Source organism: Meles meles, chromosome 2, assembly GCF_922984935.1.
Source record: "Meles meles chromosome 2, mMelMel3.1 paternal haplotype, whole genome shotgun sequence".
Taxonomy (NCBI): domain Eukaryota; kingdom Metazoa; phylum Chordata; class Mammalia; order Carnivora; family Mustelidae; genus Meles; species Meles meles.
In genome coordinates, this window is record NC_060067.1 from 143072473 (window position 1) to 143085961 (window position 13489).

Below are 13489 nucleotides of genomic sequence, written 5' to 3' on the forward strand. Positions count from 1 at the left end.
TCTTTTTACCAGTGTTGGTAACTTGATAATTCATAAGACACTTTTAGATACATTATCTCATGTGATTCTTGCCATAAATCTCAAAGGAACATCCATTTTAGAGATTATAAAAAACAAAACAAAACAAAAACAAAGAAACAACAACAACAACAATAAAAAAAACAGGCTCAGAGAAGCTGATTTACTCAAGTACTCTCTACTAGTTTTCTATTGTTGTATAATCAATTACCTTAAAGTTATCAGCTTAAGACAGCACAAACCTATTATATCAAAGTGTCTGTGCATTAGGAGTCTAGGCACAAGTATGCTGGGCCTGCTACTCTGAAATCAAGGTGTGGGCAGTCTCGTGCGACACTCTGGGTGCTCTCCCAAGCTTTACATGGGGGCTTGAAGGACTCAGTTCCTTGCAATTTTAGAGCCGAAGTTCCTATTTTCTTGTTGATTATTAATCAGAGTTCAGCCATAGCTTCTAGAGACCTTCAATGGGTCCTAGACACCTGGCCCTCTTACAATTATGGCAATATCTTTCTTCAAACCCAGCAGGAGATCTCTCTCCAGGGGCTATAATAGAGTATCATATAATATAATGTAACAAGAGTACCTATCTCAGCACCCTTGCCAATGACTATAACCTTTCCAATGGAGCCGTTATCTCTCATATACTCAGGCTCTACACACAAGGGGATCATACAAGGTGTGTACACTAGGGGACAGGAATCTTGGAGGCCATCTTAGAATTCTGCCCTCCATTCATCCACAGATCAGTTACAAGGATTAGAATTCAGAGCCAGGTGATCCAACAGTATTCCATGTAAGCTAGAGATGGGGTGTCAGGAGACATGAGCTCCTACACACCTGTTCTTTTGTCATACCCATTTCCCCTGTAGAACTTCTCTTCAAAGTCAGTGAGGCCTTCCCATTCCCCATAAAGGACACAGTTGAAATATATTCAGCAAGACCAAGATTGAGCAACTTGATCTTGTTTGGAACCAGTGTGATGTAGGTCAGGAAGGTATCCTGGGTGCCAAAGGACAGCAACACTGGTGGTGGCATCCTCCTAGGTTGCTGAAGTATCTTTTTCCCTTGTGCACACATAAAGCTAGGCCTGTCTCTTTGTAGTGGCCAAGTTCCTTTCACTTCATAGGCATCCTGGTAACTGTGTTTAGAACACAACACTGCTCTCACCTTCCCCATGTCCAATCCTAGTTTGTTTAGAGGTTCTTCCTGCATGTCCAGCAATTCTAAGTCATCTTATGGTATGGCTCCATCACCCAGGATTGTCCTCCTGGGGAATTCATCACTCGCTGTCCAACAATATTTGTTCTTCCCTTCATGGGCACAAGATAAGTATTTCCCAGGCTCCTTTGTGGTTAAGTATGGCCACAGGGCTCAGCCCTCCCCAGTACAATGTGAGTGGAAGTGATTTGGGCCACTTCCTGCCCTGACCCATTAAAAATCTCCACACTTGGTCCTCTATGCTCTTTCCCCTTATTTGGCTAGTTGTGGATGATGATGAGATCTTCAGACATGAAGAAGCCACAGATGGAAGGACCCCATGGATGGGAGGTAAGTGTCTCCCTCAATTCTTTCAGAATACTCACATGAGAAAAATATAATCTTCTATGATCTTGAGGTATTTTCTATTTAGGTTTATTTGTTATTTTAACCTAACTTACACTAACACCTTCTCTTCTGCTTCCACGGCTCCTAACCCAATGCCCACCACAGAGTAAGCAATTGGTCAAAGGTACCTACTCAGTATCCTGCCATCTTCTATTTATTTTCTTCTTTCAATCCACCATAACTTTATCACAGCAAACAATGAGTTCTCTAAAACCTCTAGCGTTGGTATTTAATGTCCTTGGTATTTAATGTCCTTGGTATTGATCATAGATGACCTTGATGTTACATTGAGTTTCTTGACAAATTCCATCATCTGAAAGGCATTTTCCTATTTGGGGGCTAGCTGGGGAACATGAGCAGAACTGCTGTGACATGTTGCCAACCAAGAATCTTGATTTCAATTTGGACTCTTCTGATTTATAATAGTAACAGCTATGATTTCTCCAGTGCCTGACGTAGAACAGGTGATAGGTAGATGATAGATAGGTAGACAGACAGATAGATAGATAGATAGATAGATATAGATAGATAGATAATAAGTAGCTAGATAGATGGATAGTTACAGTCTGGCATATACACACATGTACACAAACATACATATGTGTATACTTGTGTGTGTGTGTGGTGTAGGGAACAGAGATTTTTTAAAGTTCATTTCATTTCTTGATGCTTTTCTGTCACATATGTATATTCTTAATCTGAACAATGAACCTGCAATATGTGTACTGTCATCATTCTGTCCATGACATAGATAAGAACTAAGACTAAGGAGCTGAACTTATGAGAGTCAAAGTTGGTTCCTGGCAAACAAAGAAGGCTTCAAACCCAGGTGTTCTCTCACTTCTCCATACAGACTTCCTGTCTAACACAATCCCCACTTCAAGGTTTCCCTGTCACTGAACCAATCTTGTTTTCGTTACAAGGAGTAATAGTGTCACCTCTAGCCCATACGACACTTCTGTACCAATTAGAACAAGGCATCCCTTCATCAAGATAGTTTGCTGCCATCTGCCAGAAATTTGTTGCAGAAAATAAACACGTCTTCTATACCTATAATGTTCCTGATCATGCTCCCTAGATTGTTCAGTGTTCAACTTACACAACAGTGTGGGGCTGCTGTAGGGAAGAATAGAAAACTGTCTTGGAGCAAATTTTAATACGATGGGTTTATACTCCTGAGTCTTGGAGCCCAGAGGGCTCTTGTTTTTTGTGGAAGTTTGGTGGTTCTATGTCTCCCTATTCTAACCTAAACCTGATTACAGATGATTTGAGGAGAGAACTGCCTACTGTTTCTCTTGAATTCCATTCCCTTACCTGTGAACTCTGAATCCTCAGGAGTAACAACCAGACCTTGCAGTTAATTTTACTTCTGCTGGAAATGTGGTGGCTCCAAGAGTACAATCTCCCGGCAAGCATGGAAGGGAAGAATCTGTGGCTGGGGCATTAGCCGTGCCGGGAGAGCAGGGGCTCAGTCATCCTTCAAGATTCTCTCTCAATCTGGAGATCCCATTACTTCTCCTTTACTATGCCAACCAGAAAGAGAAATGGAGGATAACAGGTTCATTGGAACATTCTTGAAATTAATCAGATATGTGTCCTCCAAGGCAGTGCATTAGGAGGTGCCTGAGAAGAGAGGGGGGAAGGTTGTATTAAAACTGAACCCAGGGTTGCCTGGGGGGCTCAGTGGGTTAACCCTCTGCCTTGGGCTCAGGTCATGATCTCAGGGTCCTGGGATCAAGTCCCACATCGGGTTCTCTGTTAAGCAGGAGGCCTGCTTCCCCCTCTCTCTCAGCCTGCCTCTCTGCCTACTTGTGATCTCTCTGTCAAATAAATAAATAAAATCTTAAAAAAAAAAAAATGAATCCAGTCCCCAGAGGGCTTGAAGGATCCGGGAGATATAATTCCCACGCACTACTGCCTATGTTAGTAATCACTTGTGTTTCTTAATTTTGTATTTTGTTGCACGTAGATTTTTCTGCTTTAGGAAGGAATTGCTTCAGAGCAGAATGAGTTACTCAAGTTAACCTTAAGTCACTTGGAAGAAGGCTTCAGGCTCTGACATCTGGATGAGTACCAGTCACCAAAGATTACCTAGTCTCGGTAAGCCTCTGTTTTCTCATCTGTGTAATGGGAAAAGTTAATGGTACCTACTTTGCAGGGTTGTTGAAAGAACCTAGTAAGAAAATTACTATAAAGTATTTATTTATCTAAGTGTCTGGCATTGAGCAAGCACTCAGTAAGTAATAGTGATTATGATCAAGGTAACAGTCATATAAAACTAGTAAGATACCTACCTTTCCCAAGGATGACACGATATCTCTCCCGGTCTTGTTCCGTTTAGCAAAGTTTCCACCAAAGCTCAACACTTACCACCTCGAAAGAAATTCTGCAGGAAAGACAAACTGTAGAGAAGAATTAATTCAGTGACATAAATTTGTGCATGCTCTCACTCTGCCAGCCACGTCTGTGCCCTCCACTTCTCCTGTTGTGCATTGGAGCAGTAATTCTAACAGAACCCGGGCTTCTGAGCCTAAGAGATAACAAAGAAATAACTAGTCTAGTGGAACTACCACGGGGATGGGGAGCTCAGATAAAGACACTTATTATTAAATTGCGCAGATCCCTTTGGACTCGGGACCTAGCGTTTCCCACCTGCCCACTCCTACACTTCTGCTGTCAGATCTGGATTTAGTCATGCGGCATTGTATGCATGGAATGAGAGAATTTGTGAGTGTGGATTCAGCCAGGAAAGGTGAGGTTGGGCTTAGATCTGAAGGCACCCCAGTTTCCACACCCCCCTTACCCCTCCTTTCCTGGGAAACCAGCCATCAGGAAAAAGAAAATATACAGACTGGAATGTTTTTTAATTGATTTTAAATCCAATGTGATGTGGGGGCACCTATGTGTCTCAGTCAGTTAAGCGTTTGACTTTTGATTTTGGCCCAGATCATGATCTCAGGGTGGTGAGATTGAGCCCTATGTCAGGCTCTGTGCCCAGCATGTAGTCGACTTGAGATTCTCTCTCTCCATCTCCCTCTGCTCCCCTCCCACTGCTCACACTCTATGTCAATCTCAAGACCAATGTCATGCAAATGTGGTTTTACAAATGACTACCTGTGTAGGCAGGACAATATGTGGACATACAATGGGAGGATGAACGGGAGAAGGACACTCCCTACAACCAAGTAACTAGCAGCTTTAAGTGGTCCAGAGCTGCCCTGCAGGGTTGTGCCGGCTGTGAGGTGTGTGCTACCTAAACAACTATACTGGGCAATCTTTAAAGAGTCTGAAATCAGCTCCTCTTGAACAAATGACAAAGGTACACCCAGCCAAGCTGTCCTTGAAGTGACCCATGCCCCTTTACCAGGCTGCTCCCAGGATAAGTGCAGATATCTCAGGTTCCTTTCCTACACTGTGTCCCATCCCGTCTTCGTGTCCTGGGTGTAAGACCACATGTGTGATGGTATCATGCATGAGGGTTTATGGTAGGATCTGATTTTTTTTTTTAAGGGGGGAGAGAAGTGATTTGAAGCCTGAATAAATGTCTTAGGAAATTCCAGTCAGTAGGCTTTTTGTTTTGGCTTGAGGTTTTTTGTCTCCTTCCTTGGCAGTTTGATCTTGAGGTTAATATTAAAAGGATGTTAGGAAGACTTCTACAAAGATCTAAGAGATGAGAAAATGACAGACGCTTTCTGGGTCAGGCTGAGTTTGTTTTGAAAATTGAGCCCGTATCAAGTTTGGTGATGAGATCATAATGAGGCAGAGAGATGCAAGGGGTCAACAGTATGGAAGAGAGTCTGGGGGCTTGGTGATGGGGTGGTAGAAACAGGAATGGCTCCCCGGGAAGCGAGAGCAGAAGGAGAGAGGTTGCTAGGCAACTTCCCAGGGCAGAGGAGAGGAATCTTGAGGGAGGAGATGCTTTCAAAAGTGCTGTTTGTGCCGTGGGTGGCTATCTGTGGCCGGAACAAACAGACCTGAGAGGTGGGTCACACCTAGTTGGCACCGAGCTGCTTCCTGCATAGTAAACACTCACGAAGAGTCAAGGACACAGAGCTCCAGGAGAAGTGTGGCAAACAGTCTGATTGGCAGCCAGGGTAAAAAATAAAAATGAAAGCCATTTGTTCTAGAATTCACGCCATAGAGGAGATAATGGCATGGCTGTTGGCACTGAGAACTGTGGTTTAAAAATACTTTCACTGAGTGCCAACGATGTACCTGGCACTGCGTTCCTTGTCGGAGGAAACAAAGGTGACGCTGACATGATCCTGGTCCACAGGCAGCTCCCAGTCTCATGGAGCAAAGACCCAAAGGTATGTGCATTGTTAATCAGCTGGAGTTATGGGATAGAAAACAAAGCTGAATAATGAAGAGCCAGCATTCAAATCCCAGTCTGCATCACACCAGCCGCGTGACCCTAAGCTCTCATCTACAAAACACAAATGATCAGAGTACCTAGGTCTTAGGATTGCCATGAGAACTGAATCCATGATAGTTGTAGAGCGCCGAGGACAATGTCTCGCCAATAGTAGGGTTTGTGAAGTTGGCTCCGGACAGAGGTAAAGAGCCAGGGGTCTGAGTACGGTATTGACCATGGCATCAGCCGCTTTCTGGTGGTGCCCAGTGGGGGCTACCCCTGTAATGCTGGGACCCTCCTACTTCCCAGCTCTTCTGTCTGGTGGCTCTTTGATTCTCCTCCTGAGCATTGCACATCATGGTAAAATGCCTTCCCCGGGTGAAGAAGTCATGTCTCTCAAAACCAGTTACACTGCCTCAGTAGACCTGAGTCAGATATCAGCACCCTCAGCTCTCCCTCTTACTTGCTTTTCCTGTCTCCCGGAATGAGGAAGAGCACAGGCCGGCCGTGCTGCATTTCCTTTGCCATCAGCAGCTCATCTGTCAGCCCAGGATCCATTTCCTCTTCTTCTCCATCTCCCAAACCCATAGCCGCACTACTTAGTGAGGGGGCCGCCATCTTTGCCTGGAAATACGCTCACATGTCCGGAACGCACACATGGGCATCTTTGCATTTCCTACCTTCCTGGCCAGGTAATGATATTGCCCGTTGGACAAAAATATATTTAGATCCACATATCAGCACATAATGTTCTTTTTTGTCCCAGCCACTTCCCCTACAAGGGTTCCCGTGACACTTGGCTGGCAGGACCCAGAGAAAGGCGAGCCAGAATGTCAGCGGTACAACCAACGGGGTGTTCACGGCACACTCTGCAAAAGAAAGAGAGAGAAGGGGGATGTCATAAAGCAGGCAGAGGGAAAGTCCTGAAACTCATTTCTTCTGCTGGCCCAGGATGCCTCATGCCCACACTCAGTTCTGTCCCTTGGCCAGCAGGGGCCATGGCTCCAGGGTCCCCATCACCCAGGACTGCTCTGACTAAGAGCATACCCTCTAACCTGAGTATTTTCCTGGAAAGAGAAAATGATCAGACAACACATAGTCCCAGTGTTTGGCCCCACAGGAGCTGTTTTGGTCAATTCAGATAAAGGCTGAGATTCAGAGCTCTCTCACTTGATTCTAAGCTCAAGGGCATTCGACTGGGGATGTGTAGAAAGCTCTCTATTAATGCCTGACTCCTGTGGTAAGCCATAATTTTTGTGTTTAAGTACCAGGGCCCCTTCGGGGAGAGAGTAAAATGTGATAGTCCCTCCTTGTGCACAGACCCTATTTGGTCCCTCTGTGGTCTGCTGACTCTCTCCATCCTCACCCATCTGTTACACTGGCCTCGGGCCCACTTACAAGTTTGTTTGACCCTTGACCTCAGGCACACATCCAAGGCCGCATGGGCTTAGATGGCCGATCTGAGTAATGCCGGAGGTGCCATCTGTCCTGCAGGAAGACGGTCTTCAGCGTCCATCCTAAAGCATTGGCTCCATATTTTTATCACAGCTGGTAACTATTATTTGCCAAAATGAAAGATACCTGAACAGTAAGGCCAAGAAGACACACAATTCAGGGGCAACTTTAAATATTAGCTAGACGTTTTGAGCCATAGGAGGAGCTCCTAGAGAAAGTATGGTAGTAACAAAATAATAATAAATAAAATTAGAAAATTGCTCAGGAATAAGGAATTGCCAAGACACATAGAAAACCCCCAGAAAAATTTCCAGACCTTGGGGAATAACTCAGCCAATGGTTTTCTCAAAAATCATAGCAACTCGAAAGGTCTTTCAAGTCTTCTTCATGGATCATTCACATTGAGGCCAACATATTCCACCTTTCCTCATCTCAAAATATGCCTGGGTTTCTCCTAGAAGAACTGGAAACTCCAGTATTTCAAACAATATTTAGAAGTCACAGAAGGGAAGTGACGACCGCTGCTTACCCAAGCCCTGCAGTGAGAGGGTTGAAAGACATCTTTCTGCTCCAAAGACCCTCGGGTGGAATTGGAAGCAGTTGCTAGAAAAGCCATTTTCAAAACAATCGCAAAACTTGTATTTATCAAATGAGTTTATCAGACATGACTGGCCACAAGCAGACGTAACTTGGTTTCTTTCTACAAGGACCCCCTTAGAGCCCACTGTGCTCTCGGTCCTCCCCACCCTGAGTGACACCCCAGGCAAATTTTATAATGTCCCTAGTCCTTCTCAGATACTCAGAGTTCCTGGCCAGACCAATGCAATCTTTTACCCATATCTTTTTTTCTTGTGTTTATTTAAAGTCCCTCCCTTTTCCTCCACTTGGGCCTGCGTTAGGTTAGGAATCTATTGGGGGAAAGTGGGAGAGGAAGAGCCTTAACATCTTAGGAGGGATGAAGCCCTCTATCTCCTTAACTTCCCTCCCAATTCACTGTGTCTGGTTCAAGACCTTCGGGCTTGAGCTCAGAACAAGAAGGGTTAGAGGAAAGAGTCTGAAAGACCTACATAGATGTCATCCAGTGTTAGTTCTCCCTAGGAATAGATTTATTACAGCATGGTAAGAAACAGAAGCACAAAGATGGTACATCACTTGTCCATGTTAGAAAACAGATTTGAATCTAACTCTGGAGTTGAGAACTCATTTGCCCCTTATAACCTCCCCAGGTATCGGGCAATGCCCCACCCTGCCATGTCCAGTGGTCCTCTCTGCTAGGGTCCCTTTTGAGATGACTTTCTGTTGGGTTTGCTCAGTGTGGTCAAAACTGTGTGTTCAGCTATTCACCGAGCTGCCTTCCCCTCTGGGGCTGGCCAGTGGTTCAGCCAGTCTCTAGCCTTTAGATTTTCAGACATGCATGAGGAGGCAGACCCTGGAGTCCTCAGATGTTCAGGGATACATAGCAAGACCCATGAAAGGTTCCCTTGGCTCACTCAGCTCTATGTGAAGGAAATACCCCATACCCTGACAACTCTCCAAAGAAATTTTCTCTCTCTCTCTGATTTCTGCCTCTTTCAAGGATTTCTTATATACTTCAAGGTAGGCTATGAGCTAAGATTCACAAGCTCTTAGTATTTCTTCTGTGGGTGGTATGACATCTACTGTTCTCAGCTTTGTGGGAACTTGGCCAAAACTGAAATCTCAGAAAGAACATTAAAAGCCACATTTAACATCCTGTGATACATGCCTGAGGTAATACTCTTTAAGGCATAACTCTGTCCTTCGTGTTCCTCTTCCCCCGCATTAATTAATTAATTAATTAATTAATAGAAGGAAGGATGGAGAAGAGAAAAGAAAAAAACAGAAAGAAAAAGAGATAATGAAAGAAAGAGACAAGGACCAGATTGAGTATTGAACTCATCAGTGTAACTACCGTGGTATGAAGCCTTCTTTGTGTATAACACATAATGGTTTATGAGGCTCTTTGTTGAATCTTTTAACAACAGTTTTTAAGAAAGCCGTTGTTGTCATTTTACAGATAAGGAAATGAAGAGGAACTTCAGGGTACTTCTAACTTTCAGAGGTTCTCACAAATGGAGGGGACACTTTTCCACCAGACTGTTATCATTCCACAATCAACAAACATCTAAAGACTTGACTGTACTTGGCCCCTAGGTCCCTGCACACCCCTGGTTCTCCCTCTCTCTCTGGCCATTCCTTCTTCATCTTGCTAGTTTGCCCTCATCCTCCCAAACTCTGAACACCTCTAAGCTCAGGCCTTAGACCTCTGTACTGTCCTACCTCCACTCACCGTATGGTTAATCTCACCTGGATTGGTGGCCTTTAGTATCATCTGTCTGCTGGCCGCTCCCGAAGTTACATCTCTTGTCCGACTCTCCCCACTATCCAGCCACTTCCTCGCTCTCTTAAACACTGGACATCCCAAGCTGGGCTCCTGATATTCTGCCCTGAACCTAGATCTTTTTGTAGTCTTCCTCATTTTAGTAAGCAGTAAGTCTGTTGTTGTACTTGCTCAGAACAGAAACCTTGGAAGCATCTCTGGCAGCTTTCTCCTCTCGTGTCCTATATCTCCAACCAGCAGACAGTCCTTCAGAGTATATCCAGAATCCAGCTACTTCTCATCACCTGCTCTGCTGCACATTGGTCCAAGTCACCAGCATCCCACCTGAACCCCACAGTAGCCCCCGATTGGTCACCCTGCTTCTGCCCCCGCCTCTTGAGGCTACTATCCACATAGCAGCACAGAGTCTGATCTTTTTCTTAAATGTTTTTATTTGCGTGTAGTTGACACACAATATCACATTAGTGTCAGGTGTACAACATAGTGATTCAACTTCTTTAGAGGTTATGTTATGCTCACCTCAAGTGTAGTTTCCATCTGTCACCATATATTGCTATTACAAGATCATGGACTATATTCCCTGTGCTGTGCCTTCTATTCCTGTAACTGATTCATTCCATAACTGGAAGCCTGTATCTCCTACTCCCCTTCAACCCATTTTTGCCCAATATCCCATCTTCTTCCCCTTGGGCAACCATCCATTTGTTCTCTATATTTAAGGTCTGATTCTGCTTTTTGTTTGTCTGCTTATTCACTTGTTTTTTTAGATTTCACTTATGAGTGAAGTCATATGGCATTTGTCTTTCTCAGTCTGACTTATTCCTCTTAGTAAAATACCTTCTAGATCCATCCACATTGTCTCAAATGGCATTATCACGTCCTTTTTCAGGCTGCCTAATATTCCTTTGTATTTATCTACCACATCCTCCTTATCCACTAATATATCTGTGAACACTTAGGTTACTTTCATACCTTGGCTATTGTAAATAACGCTGCAATAAACATAGGGATGCATATAACTTTTCAAAGTAGTGTTTCAATTTTCTTTGGGTCAATATCCAGTGCTCGCTTCGGCAGCACATATACTAAAATTGGGTCAATATCCAGTAGTGGAATTATTGGATCATATAGGATTTCTACTTTTAATTTTTTGCAGAACCTCCATACTGTTTCCCATAGTGGCTGCACCAATTTGCCTTCCCACCAACAGTGCACAAGCATTCCCTTTTCTCCACATCCTCGCCAACACGTGTTACTTCTTGTCTTTTTTAGTTTAGACTTTCTAAGAGGTGCAAGGTGATATCTCACTGTCACAACCATAATGCAAATCAGACTGATGCTTTTGAAATCCTAGTCATTTCACGCCAGAACTCTGCAGAAACCTCCCCCTGCCCAGTGGTTTCTCTTGCACTTGAAGCAAAACCCAGATCCTCTAAGATCTGTAGGCACATGTGTGCGAACTATAGGCTTCCTCTCCAACCCCCTTTCCTAGCATGTGCTTGCCTTCATATGCAGCAGCGGCCCTGGCCTCCCCCGTCCCTTGAACCTGCCACATCTGCCCCCACCTGACCACTTTGCATGTATTCTCTCTGTCAGGAGTGCTCTTTTCCCACAAAATCACATAGCTTCAGGCCTTTACTTAAATGTCACCTTCCTCATGGGCCCCCCCACCTCTGCCACTCCATCTGTATCAGACACCACTATACCACACCCCAGAGCCTCTTGGCTTCTATTTCCAGGGCTCTGGGCCACCAATTCTGCGCCAGCTGCCACTGCAGCACCCCACCCAGTGGGGGGTTCCCATCAGGGTCACATGGACACAACCCAGCAGCACCTCCCCTCGGGCCCACACCACACACCTCTTGCCTTACGTTTCAGGGCTTCCCTACCTGGGCAAGGTAGCAGATGCCATAAGACCTGCTCGCTGCCCACATTTATGCAGGCCCAAATTGCCGAAGTTTAACGCCCGGAAGGGATACCAGAGCTCACAGCAAACCCTTCTCCCTTCCTCGCTTCAGACAGAATGCCCTGGGACATAATCATTCCGATGGCCTTTGGGAGTCAGTCCTGGGAGATGCAGAGATCGGTTGCACTTGACGGCAAGCAATGACTCCCATACAGTGCAATTTTACGTTGCTTCTCCCCCTTTCCTGTCCCTTGCTCTGACTTCCCTAGAATTCTCTCACCAACGAATCACATAAGCTTTAGTTTTAAGTGCTGTGTTCTGTGAAATGCCCTTTATAAAATGGTAAGCTTCCTCCTTTCCCAACACACACACACACACACACAGAGCTTCCTATCTCTTTCTCTTCTTTATTTTTCACCTCAGCACTTGCCATCATATATTATATCATATATACTGATGTATTTCATTTACTCTTTGTCTCCTTGTCAAAATAGAATCTCCATGATTTTTTCTATTTTGTTTACTGCTGCATCCCTAGCCTCTAAAATACAGTAGCTGCTCAATAAATATTTGTTGAATAAATAGGTGAGTATGAAAAGGAGCTCAATCTGAAGAAAAACAACAGAAAACCAATGTATACATTCCACTGACAGGGAGGAAGTAACTGCCTGAGGCAGAGCAGAACCAGAGATCATTCTGTGCAGAGGGCCTCATGGGAGAGCCTTGGAGATCAATGACAGGCTAATTATTATGTGTCCCAGTGGCTGAGACAGTATGGAGATCCTCCGGCAAAGTAACACTAGATTCACTTACGGTTTATGTTTATGAAACCGAGTAAAACTAGCTTCAAGCATCTTGAAAGAAATATATTTTGTTTTCATCAGTATTGATATTTTCCAAATCTTTAATGTAGACCTAATTTGTTTTGTTTTACATTTGAGGGTAAAGTGTACTGTGACATCGGATAACATCTTTGCTACTTACAAAAAAAAAAAAAAATCCTAGTAGTTCTATAAAATTCTACTTGCCTTTTACCCAGAAAATCACCTTTCATCAGAAGAAAATGCTAAAACTGTATCAAAAGTTTCACAGATTCAAGGCTGAAATAAATAAATTCCGAATAGGAAAATTCACTTCACGCGGCGTCCTTGTGGGATTAGGAGGAGTTAGCCTGCCTTTCACATCCCTGCCAAGGCAAACAGAGGTGCCTTTCTGATCAGTTTGGAAATCAGCCATATTAAGAGGCTCTTACAGCAGTCAAGCAATATTTATTTGAAATACGGACGGCCTATGAAACATCTAAAATTACTCGTCTACTGGAAACAAGATCAATACAAAATAGTAGTATATTGTGAGTGACTCCGAATCTATAGAACACTTTATTTTCTCCTGAGCACATCATGTCGCACCAGGAAATTTTCTAATGAGGGAATTAGTGCATTTCTGAAGAAAAGGAAACCTGTAAGGGCTAGGATTGCAAATTGCTATTGCGGAAAAATCCACAGACAGAGGATATCTAGATTTCCGCAAGACATTTGACTAAGTCAGTCATGATATCCTCTCATGGGCCACAAGGAGAAGTGAAGGTCTCCTCATATGGCTAGCATAAGAGAGAAATATTTGTTACTATTATTATTATTTTATATAACTCAATATAATTCCATTCTTGGTGGAGAATAACTATTCTGTAAATGGCAGCTATTAGTAGTAATTTTGTAGTAGCCACCAAAATTGAAATACTAACTGAAGACTTATCATGTGTAAGATGAGTTAAATGCATCCAGGACCCCCT